We start from the raw sequence: 12,383 nt of genomic DNA, 5'->3' as shown, positions 1-12,383 counted from the left end.
CTAGCTGAACATGTACTAAGAAACCGTGAGCTAAAATATATTTTTTTTCCTTTAAATTGTATGTAGAGATACTTTGTCCCCTTATTCTTTGACATTCTTACCATTGAAATGTGCGTTTGATGCCACCTTGTCCCCTTCCACTTCAGTTTGGAACCTGTAATTTCTTGACTGAAAGGATACAATGGAAATGACAAATTCTCTGGCCCTAATACCTAGGAAACAGGCTGTTTCCACTTCCTGTCTTTTGGGATTCCTACTCTCAGAGTACAGCTGTCATGATGTGAGGAAACCACAAGCACAGGAGTACTTATCAATATTTCCAACTTGACAGCTGCGTCCACTGACTGACAGATGAGTGATTGAGTATTTGTATGATTCCAGCCTCCAGCCATTTGATAATCCCCAGCCTTGAACTGCCTAAGCTGGTGGCTCAGGAACAGAGAAGCTGTTTTGCACAGCCCACAAATATATGGCAAAAGACCAGTTGTAAGTATGCTAAGCCTCTACATTTCAGATTTTTTTGTTTAGAAATACAAAATCAGAACAATCAATAATAAAAGGAAAAGATCAACAGAGGTGAGTGCTTGCTTTGGAGAGGAAGGGCTTTTCTGTTATAGCATTTACTTTGGGATTCTTAGAAGGCTCGGGAGCACAGTACAATAATCATATGTATTTGTATATATGAACAGAAGAAATAACCAAATCATGTTAAAAGCAACAATACTGTGGTAAAAGTTGAGGAAGTATATTTCAAGGAGAAAATTAAGAAAGGAAAAGGAGTCAATTTTTAAATCCAAGAGGCCTTCAAATCTAAGTAAACCAGAAGATAGTGAAAAAGGTTAAAAAAATCTGATTGAAATACTACTTTATCAGAATCATTTGGTTTTTACCCTTAGTTCCATTGCATATGTCTAGTGTCTTTTATCTTGGCAGGATTGTTCAGATATATATGAAAATTCTACTAAGATTGCATCACAGTTCAAGACAGGTTATAATGCATACAGTGTACAAATATGCATCTTCCTAGGCCCAAATTTGTGATATTGTCAGAAAGAATTGCTCTTTATAACCCAAGCCGGATATTTCAATAAGCAAAGCAGCAATGTTGACCTATGAAAGTGTGTCTCAGAGCGAGGCAGATTTACAGTGAAAGGACAAGATGCACTCTACAATGCAATACATACAGTTCTCAGAGTTACAGGTTGCATCAAAATAGAAGATACTTCACCTCATCATGGTGATAAAAATGTACTTCTGAGAAATATTTTAATAGGATAAGGACTCCAAAGGCAGAAGAACGATATTGTTTATTTAAAGCCCAGGTTCCTGAGAATCATTGTCAGGAGTTGTGACTTCTTCAACTTTAGAGAATGATGACTGGAATCTACATTTCTAACTTTCTCATGGTGATTTTGACAGACAATGATGTTTAAGAACCAAAAATCTAGCAAAAGAGATAGTGAGCCTCAGAGAATGCCTGGAGCTTCAGTGAGCTGCTCAGGAGGGGCAAACTCTGCCCCTCACCATGCTACCATTGTGGGAGTGACAGTGAGCATTGGGAAGCTTGATGAGCCATATGGGAAGGGAGTAACACCATCTACCACCCCTCTGCCATCCAGGGATCCTTGTTCTGTAGGAACCCTGGGGTCTGTCCCATACTCCTACAGTGTGGGTCGGGCAGCCAGCAAAGGCAGTTCTCAGGACATGGCAACTGTCTTTTCTGGAGAAACCCAGGGTAAATCCATTCTAACAAGGGGAAACACTTTGTATACAAACTCCTAATTTACAAATGATTTCTGTTATATAACTATAGACTTTGCTTCTAAAGTACAAAATCAATAGTTACACATTTGTCAGTTTCTAAATTGTGCTTATTACTAATTGTACTACTGTAGGTAGGATGTCATATCTGTTGTAATCAGTTGTTTTCTCTTATGTAAACATATTGGGAAACTCTGAGGAAATAATCTCACTACAGCCCTATGCCAAATGACTGGGGATTGAGTCAAACAGAAAACAACATTTTACTCTCAATTAATAGGGAAGGTAGCATCTTGGAACAGACATAAACCTAGAACCTCCTACCCAAAGAAATAATCCTGAAATACAGACTATTCTTGGAGAGGCCTTGATATTAGTGATATAGCTACCTACTACCAAAATTCACAAAGGTTATCAGAGAACACAAAACAAAAATTATTTTGAAATAGAAATATCAATATAAAGAAGCCAGTTGAAATCTCAGAACTCCATCCCACCAAGAATGAGTTCAGGAGACATCAACAGAGAAGAAATTAAAAGTTACTCACCTGAAATTTCTCAAACTATAGCAACTGAGGTAAAGAAATAAATCCATCAGTTTACAGAAGAAATTAGATCAGAAATAATCCCTCAGGTAAAAAAAAGAAATGACAATCATGATGAAAGGATTCCTCAGCACATATAAAGAAGACACAGAAAAAAACAGAGGAGCACAGAAAAATGATGGAATCCTTGAATGAACAATATAGGAAATGCATGAAAAAGATTCAAAGAGACATCCAAGAAATTAAAAATTCCATTAAAACCTGGCAAAACCACTTGAGAAAAACTGAAGATAGACTTTCAGACCTTGAAGACAGTATTGCAGGTAGTAGTAATACAATTGTAAGGGGGAATTTTAACACTCCATTATCACAAAGAGATAGGTCAACTAGGAAATATATTAGCAAATAAAGAACAGAACTGAAACAGAATGACAAATAAATGGACTTAGTAGACATTAACAATGTTCCACCCACCATCACAATACACATTCTTCTCAGATGTACACTAGACATTCTCTAAATTACACCATATACTAGCACATAGCACATTCTTAAGTGAATGCAAAGGAATCGAAATTATCCAATGCATATTATCTGACCATAGTGCAATAAAAAGAATTTGCTAAAACTCCATAAATGCATGGAAATTAAATAACACCCTCTTGAACAACCAATAGGTCACAGATGTTATTAAAGAAGAAATTCAACAATATTTACAATCAAATAAAAATGCAGACACAACTTACCCGAACTTGTGTGATGCAATGAAAGCAGTACTCAGAGAAAAATTTAGAGCAGAGAAGTCTCCCATCAGTAAAGCTGAACAAGCATAAATAAGCAATCATATGCTGCACCCCAAGCTTCTAGAAAAAGAATAGCAAGTCAAGCCCAAAGCCCAAAGAAAGGAGGAAATTATAAAGATCAGAGCAGAAATTAACACAATGGAGACTAAGAATACAATACAAAGAATTAATGCATCAAAAAGTTGGTCCTTTGAAAGAATAAATAAAATTAGTAAAAACCTCACCAACCTTATCAAAAAATGAAAGAGAGAAATCAAATTCATGCATAAGGAATGAAAAAAATGAAATCACTGCAGATCCTGCAGAAATTCAGAAGGTCATCAGTATCTACTTTTAAAATATCTATTCTCATAAGATGGAAAATTCAGAAGAAATGGAAAGACTCCTAGATACATGTGAATTAGCAAAGCTGAACTAAGAATACATAAAAATCCTGAATAAACCAATGTCAGAAAGAACTATTCTTTATAGAGCAATTTAACCCAATGAAACTGAAAACATAATTAAAATCTTACCAGCAAAGAAAAGATGAGGTCCTGATGAATTCACAGCTGAATTCTACAAGAAATTTAGAGAAGATTTAACACCAGTATTTCTCAAACTCTTTAATAAAATTGAAATGGAAGCAATTCTCCCTAACTCATTACTGGAGGAAAGCATTATTACCCTGATGTCAAAATCAGAGAAAGACCAAAACGAAAGGAGAACTACAGGTCAATCTCCCTAAGAAACATAGATGTAAAAATCCTCAATAAAATATTCATATATAGAATTCATCAAAACATCAAGAATATTATACAATATGACCAAGTGGGATTCATCCCAGGAATGGTTCAATATATGCAAGTTAATAAATGTAATACACCATATCAGCAGAGCCAAAGATAAAATCACATGATCATCTCAGTAGATGCATCACAGCTTTTGATTAATTCCACACTCATTCATGATAAAAAAAAAAATCCTACAGAAAATAGGAATAGGTCACTTTTAGCTCAATCTAATAAAAGCCATCTATGACAAACAATTAACATCATACTAAATGGACAAAAACCAGAAAGCTTTCACATTAAAATCAGGAACAAGAAAAGAATATCCACGTCACCATTCCTACTCAAAATAGTTCTAGAAACATTAGCCAGAGCAATCAGACAAGAAAGAGAAATAAAATGAATAGGATAAAAAAAGAAGAAGTGAAATCTTCATTATTGCAGATGACATGATACTCTACCTAGAAGATGCAAATAACTCCACCAAAATACTTCTAGATTTAATAAGAAAATACAGTAGCTTAGCTGGGTATAAAAACACTCAAAAATCAATAGCATTCCTATACAGGAACAACAAACTCACTGAGAGAGAAATTAGTGAAACCACACAACAGCCTCAAAGCAAAAGAAATACTTAGGAATCAATCTCATAAAGGAAGTAAAATATCTATACAGTGAAAATTAAAGTACACTGAAGAAAGAGATCAGAGAGGATTTCATAAAATGGAAAGATACTCCTTCCTCATGGATAGGAAGGACCAACATTGTTAAAATGGTGATAATCCCAAAACTGTTACACAGATTTAATTCAATCAAAATCAAAATATCATCAGTATACTTCATAGACCTGGAGAAAACATTCCTAAAATTCATCCGGAGCCAGAAGATGAATAGTAAAAGCAATCCTGGACAACAAAGCCAAGGCAGGAGACATCACAAACCCTGATTTGTAATTATACTACAAATCTACTGTGATCAAATCCACATGGTACTGGAACAAAAACAGACCTGAGAATGAATGGAACAGATTGGAAGATGCAGGCACAACTCCAAACACACTCAGATACCTTATCTCTGAAAAAGGGGCCAAACATATTCACTGGAACAAAGATAACCTCTGTAAAAAAATGGTGCTTGAAAAACTGGCTTTCTACACATTGCAGACTTAAACTAGACCCATGTCCATCACCATGCACTAAACTAAAGTCAAAATGGATCAAAGATCTAAATATTAAAACAGAAGCACTAAATCTTCTGGAAGGAACAGTAACTAGAAACCTTGAAGATATAGGAGTAGGCAGAGAGTTCATGAACAAAAAGCAAACTTCACTGGAAATATTCCAAAGAATTAACAACTGAGACCTCATATTATTGAAAAGTTTTGCACACCACAAAATCACTAACAGGGTAAAAAAACAACTCATGAATTGGGAAAAATTTAGCTAACTGTCCAACAAACAAAGGACTTCTGTCTAGAGCATGTAAAGAATTTAAAAAGAATCAGTCCCCCAAATTCAAAGACTCACTCCAAAAATGGGCATCTGAGATGAACACACATTTCTCAGAAGAAGAAATATAAATGAAATAAATACATGAAAAAATGTTCAACATCATTGGTCATTCGAGAAATGCAAATTAAAACAACACTGAGACTCCATCTCACTCCAGATAAAATGGCTATCATCAAGAAATCAACCAATAACAAATTATGAAGGGGCTAAGGGGAAACTGTTCTGCACTGTTGGTGGGAGTGTAGACTGATACAACCACTTTGAAAATCAGTGTGGAGAGTCCTTATAAAACTAGGATTACAGGTCCCATTTGACCTAGCTATTTCCCTTTAGGGTATTTTTCCAGAAGAATTGAAAACATCACTCAATGGTGATATATGTGCACCCATGCTTATAGTATGCAACGTGTCATCGCTAGATCTTGGAAACCACACAAATGCCCATCAGCTGAGGTATGGGTAAAAGAGATGTGATATTGTTATACAATGGAGTACCATTCATGTATAAAGAGAGATATAACCGGAGCTTTTAGAGATAATGGAAGCAGCTAGAGACTATACTCATCAGTGAAATAAGTCAGAACTGCATATGTAAACATTGCATTGTCTCGCTAGTGTAAGAACCTGAGGTGTAAATAAAATCTGAACAGTTCAGTAGATATTGTGAAAGGGACAGAAACTGCTCCAAAGGAAAGAGCAACTGGTATGAAGCAAAGAAGAGAGAAAGAAGGAAGGGGAAAAAATATATATACATACACAAGATAGTTATGATAATTGTACTACTAATTTCTATAGGTTTATTGAAATGAATATTTAACACATAAATTTTTGATGAATTTTGCATGCCTAGATCTGGTTATTTGAACAACTACTTTGAAGAGAATAACATGCAATATAACAACCATTGTTGAGTTTCTATCATCTTGTTTTGAAATTCTGTATTCTTTTTATTTTTTTAAAGTGTTTTATTCTCTTTAAAATTAATTTAAAAAAAACTTTAAAAAGATCCAAATATCTTGATACTGAATTTTTCTGAGTTCAATACCTAGTTATTCAGAATGTGTCTGAGTTTTTATAACAATATATATATATAGCTTTCATTGAAAGCTAACAGTAACTCCCTCCCCTCATTTTCCCTTACCCTGCCTAAGAAAGACATAAACACTCAACTATCTTAGTAACTTTTCTCTCATTGCTGAGACAAAATACCTGAAACCTATAGTTAAGAAAGGAAAGATTTATTTAGCTCACAGTGTGTCAAGGAGCCAGTCCATAATTAGCTGGCTCCAAGGCAGGGTGGCATGCAGGAGGGCAACATTTCAAGATGGTAAAAGACAGCAAAAGCAACAGGGGCAAAAAGGAGGAGAACAAGCCTCTTTTCCTCCCTTATATTGCAAGCAGGCTACCCTCTCTAGGGTAGGTCTTTTATACCCACACCATCTCCCTGTCCTGCTCTTGTACAAGGATGGGGATGTTTACAATGTGAAGAATCTGGTGCCCTGCTGAGTTGCTTACTTAAATTTCTAAGCTTCTCAAATTGCCACATTATATCAACCATTACAATCTACCCCTTTCCAACTTGGTAACCAGACACATTTCTTTAAACAAGTTTTCAGATACAAAAACATGTTTATTCTTATTTCACAACTTGAACATTATAATTCAGATTTAATAATCCTTAAAAACTAGTATTAAGTATATTAACATTATATTACATTAGAACCATTACATTTTGTTTCTGGCTTTCCAAAGACTCATGCAGACCCTTTTATGCAAAAGGCCCTTAAATTATCTGCAAGAGTTGCCAAATTCCTAAGGGTTTCAGTATTGCTGTAAAGTCAAAGCCACAAGTCTCCTTTGTGATGTAAGGCGAACTCTTAGCTGCAAGCCCCTGTACAAAGGTAAAGTTAAATACTTCCAACATTCAATGGCACAGTATAAACATTTCCATTCCAAAGTTTACAAATGGGTGATACAAAAGATTGGGACAAAAGCATGTAAAAAGTCCAGCACAGCAAACACTAAGTCCTTTAATTCCATGTACAGCATTCAAAGCAATCTATGGCAGTTTGTGAGTGCCAAAAGGCTTGAGAAGATTCTGCCCCTAACACACTCCTGTGGATTCTCTCTTGGATTGAACTTGCTCCTCCTTGCCGATTTGCTCAGATGATCCATGTTCTTGGCTTCTCCAAAAGTTCTAGGTTCTCTATTGCACCTCTGGCTTCACCTACGCAGGTTCAAACACTGCATTCTCAGGAGCACGCTGCCTGGCCTCCCAAAGTGGGAACCCTTCTTAACCCCACCACTGTGGCATTCTGCATGAGTCTAAAACCAGCACCATGTGGATGATGCCAAGCTCTGATGCCAGCTGGATTTTCTATCTGGAATGTAATATTGGCTGCCTGGATCACTGGGCATTCTGAATCCAATTCTGTGAAACACATTTTCTCTGCTGCCATTGTCCTGGAACATGGTGCAATCGCTGCCATTCTGGAACATGGTGCTGTGTGATTTTCTCCTCAAAGCAAAGTCTTTCACTTTTGCAGGTTTAGGGCTATAAAGCATGGGAGACTTGCAGCTTTTGTGATGCTCTCAAGCAATCTTTTATGTTTTCCTATTCCTTCTCAGGAATTGAGATCTCATCAGCTCTATCTTTGCAGTCCACAGCTTTACTGGAACTTTTTTCCTGGCAAAATTTGCAACATTTTAAATAATTTTGCTGGGCTCTTTGCTCTTGATTCTCAACATAAATCTGGCTAAATGCCCCCAGCAATAGCCATGCCACCAGCTCAACCATTTAAGTGCCTTGAAATTTCTTCTGCCAGATTAATTAGTCTGCTGCCCTTAATTTAAATCTTAGGTAATTTTGTGGAGACAAGCAAAATGGAGACAAATTATCTGCCAAGCCATAATGCACATCATCTGGAATCCAGCAGCCAATGCAGTCCTTCTTCCAAGAGGAAACCCCATGGGCCTTGTCTTTATTAGTTTTCTGGTCTACTGAGCTCTTGTCAGGTCTCCAATACAGAATATGCTAAGACATGTCAGCACTATTCTTTCAGAGGACATCTCCAATCTTTTCCAAATTCTTCCCATAAGCCATTCCCAAAGGCTCTTGAACCACAGGATAAGGTATAGTTACAGCAAGGACCCAACTCCTGGTACCAAATTCTGTCTTAGTTACTTTTCTCTTACTGCTCAGACAGAATAGCTGACACCCAAAATTAAGGAAGGAAAGGTTTATTTAGCTCAGATTTTTGTAGGGGTTTCAGTCCAATACTAGCTGCCTGTAAAGCAAGGTAGTATGGCAGAGAAACAACTGTTCAAGGCAGCAAAAGACAGCAAAAACAACCAGAGCAAAAAGCGGGAAAAAACAAACCTCTTTTCCTCCCTTATATTGTATGTCGGCTACTGCCCTAGGGTGGGTCCTTTACACACACATCATCTCTATGTCCTCATCTTGCACAGGCTTGGGATGTTTACAAAGTGAGGATCCTGGCCCCCTGCTGAGTTAATTAGTTAAACTTGTACACTTCTCAAATTGACACAATGAATCTTACATAACAGCAACTCTCAGATCTATCTTCAAGCCTGAATCCGTTCACAGGCCATGAGATATATCTATAGGTAAAAGTCACCATCTGTTATCATTTTCATTTCCACCTCAGATTTTTATTTGAGATCTACAATGAGGAAACTCGCTTTACAAGGGCCACACATAACACTACACTCCCTCCAGGCTGCTCTCTGGTAGGGTAGAGTATTGGTATAATAGCCTCACAGTCTTCCTCACAGGGCTGTCCTTACATCTCTGTTCATTGAAAATGCTTCCTAAATTCATGAATATATGCGTTTACTTTATAGAGATAAATAGCATATATTAATGTATTTATCATTTTGTATATGTTTGTAAGCATGAGGGACATCTCAAAACCTCTTTCAACTTTTATCTGCAACACACACACACACACACACACACACACACACACGAAGAAAATCAGTCTAGCTCCAGCAACACCAGGAACTTCTGGAAAGTTTTCATTCTCACACTTGGAATACAGGAGTCTGCTCCTAGAGGTTTTGAAACTATGAAGGCTTTAGTGATTGCTTCAATATGTAGAATGTCTGAATTTGTAGGCTAAGACATAAGTGGAAAATTTTCTTTTTCCTTAGGAACATTCACATTTTTGTGATAAAATGATATAAAAAATTCCTTCTTTTCCACAGATGGGGATTCCTAGCATCTGGATAGTATGTAGTGAGGAAGCCCGGGCCTCCTTCAGGTGTCCTCAGTGACAGTCAGTGACCCCATCCACAGGCACTATGAGCCACTTTCCATAGAGGTAAGTAAAGATTTGGATGGTCTAAATCTTGCTGACCAGACACCAGGAAAATGGGGACGAACTATGACAGTCAAGTGTTGTCCCAGATTGCAGATTTATGAGCAAAATGAATATGATTGCTTTAAATAAGTAATTTTTCAATGGTTTATTACGGAGCATTAAAGAACAAAGTTGTCAAAGTATCTGTTTTAGACTTTGTTTTTCCTTCTGGATACCTACAAGGTATTCAAAATAGGGTATAAAGGGAATGGATTCAGGTGAGGTAAGAAATTTAAGAATAGATATAAGAAATCTACTGAATAATTTTGTTCATTTTAATGCAGTAATAGTGTTGGGATACCATTTCTAAGACATTTGCTGCTGCTATAGAAAAGAGAAAGATTTAGAATGGAAAGAATAGCAGAAATGGATAGCCCATTTGGTAGAGTAGAGAAATTTTGTGAAGAGATGATGGTCACTAGAACCAGAATGATATGAGCTCATTAAAGAGAAGATCCAAGAGGACTTCAGCGCTGTGTATGGGCTTTTTTTTTTTTTTCCAGTACCGGGAATCGAACTCATGACCTCGCACTTGCCAGGCCAGTGCTGAACCACTGAGCTAAATCCCCAGCCCCATGGGATAAAATTTACAGGTCAATATTTGTACTTCTTCTTTTTACCCCTTTTAAGCATATAGGTGACTGCTGGTCATTTATGACTCTATATTTTGAAAATTTCTTGATCTATGGATAAAAATTAACTTTTAAGATATGATTACAGAGAACTAAAATGTCATGATTATTAAAACTAAGATTAGACATGTTAAGTGGTACTAGTCATCTTTGGCTTAAAAAAAGACCACCAAAACAAATATCAGGAAAACTGAATTATATTTTACCTTCTTCCTTAACCTCTTTGATTACCAATTCCTACATTTTCAAAACAGAAGCAACATTATTTGTCTAATATGCAAAGACAAAATAAACCGTAGAAGCAGGATATGAATGTGCCTGGAATAGGAATTTCACCTTGTGTAGGAGTGGATCTGAATTCTGGGAGCTCCATGTATATGACAGAATGCATGATTGGAAGGCACAGATCTCAACCTCATATATTTATCTGATGTTATTGGTTCTCCTGCTATACTAGTCTTTCAATCAATATCCCATCAGGATCTCCTCAGTACTGAAAGCAGCTTGGTTGACCAGATGTCACTGGGAAGGTAGGGCCCATCAGAGGATGACAGTGATGCTAGAGCTTATGTTAACAGGAGAGACACACACACCATTCTCTTAGTTCTTTCCCCAGGCACGGAATAATTGTATTTCAAAGCTGATACTTGATCTGCTCACTCACTGGGTCCTTCCCACACATCTTGGCACCTGAGAAAACCATAAAAATCTAATCTTCCACAATACTGACTCCCTCAGGCCAAGGTCTGCCTAAAAATCCTTGCCTGGCCACTTTGCAGGGATTTGGATACCTACAGAGATAAAAGGCAATCTCTACAGGAAAATTAATTACATAAACCTACTTAATAAAGAACAAAAAAGAATGTATAGCATATCTCAGCTTCTAATCCCTAACATAAGATTTGGAAAATTGGGCCAAGAGGTAGCTATTTATCTCTATCTTATAATGCTGAAAATTTTACCATAAATCAACATAGCTGAAATAGTCTTCCAAATTTATTGGATGGCATTTGCTGGCAAACTGGCCTTTGTGTCCATCACAAGCAAAATACGGAGTAATTTTTGTCTAAAAGAATTATAAAAAGTGCTCAAGCAATGATTCTATAGTAAAGGTTGGCAAAATCACAGAAATGTAATTTCCTATATTGGTTTAGTAACTACTTTAATCATTTACTTAAAGTGTTTAATATTTTCCAGCTACTTTACTAGCACTTAAGATCATGAACTAGAAGTCATCGTGTTTCTCTGGATGGTAGTCTAGTTGGAGATGAGGCCAGAATATAAGGATAAATTCATATACTAGTGTTCTTACACAATGGGGTATAAGTTTAAAATAAAATATTTCAAAGCAGTCTAAATAAATAGATTTTAAAAGAGAGTGAATATGTGTTATGGTCCCTGGGAGGATAGTCAATGGATTCAGCCTGACCAACCATCATGATTTGGATAATCACCCCACAACAAGTGTGTTTGTTGCCTTCCTTGCGTGGGAAGTGTTTCCACAGCTTCTCAAAGCAGGTCACTGATTGCAATCCCAGTTGTGTTGCTAGTTTGCTGTGATCACTGGAGCAATGCCCCTGGTGGTGGGCCTCCGTCTCCCAGTACTCACCAGTAAGGCACTTCTGCACAATCACTCCAAAAAGAGGCATGTTTTGTGAAGTCAGATACGTTTCATATCTGCAGCCTTCATTTTTGCCATTCAGACCCACATCTCAACCCTGTAAAATTCAATGATGGGAAGAAAAAGAAGAAAAAGAAGAAAGAAAGGTTTAGTTTCCCTTTCTTAAAATTCCTGCAGGGGACACAGCAGACACACACACACACACACACACACACACACACACACACACACACGCACACCACTTGTCAATACTGCTTACTGGCTGCTAGAGTAAATGCAAATTTTGACGTTTTCCTAGGCAGTTGCCGATGGCTTTTCATGGACAATGACATATCCCTGGACTCTTTGACATTTCATTT

General features: G+C 36.9%; 1 long non-coding RNA gene across 1 annotated transcript in view; it reads left to right on the top strand.

The window, feature by feature from the left end:
- The window catches only part of LOC102009425, a 94,565-nt gene extending 84,252 nt beyond the window's left edge, over nt 1-10,313 (top strand). Inside the window, exons 3-5 of the long non-coding RNA XR_001232257.1 lie at nt 382-486; nt 9,617-9,732; nt 10,275-10,313. This is a non-coding gene — a long non-coding RNA (uncharacterized LOC102009425). The remainder of the gene's footprint in view (nt 1-381; nt 487-9,616; nt 9,733-10,274) is intronic.
- The last annotated feature ends 2,070 nt before the right edge of the window (nt 10,314-12,383 follow it).

This window comes from Chinchilla lanigera, unplaced genomic scaffold (assembly GCF_000276665.1).
Source record: "Chinchilla lanigera isolate Chin_1 unplaced genomic scaffold, ChiLan1.0 scaffold00148, whole genome shotgun sequence".
NCBI lineage: Eukaryota > Metazoa > Chordata > Mammalia > Rodentia > Chinchillidae > Chinchilla > Chinchilla lanigera.
This window is presented reverse-complemented; position numbering and strand designations above follow the sequence as displayed.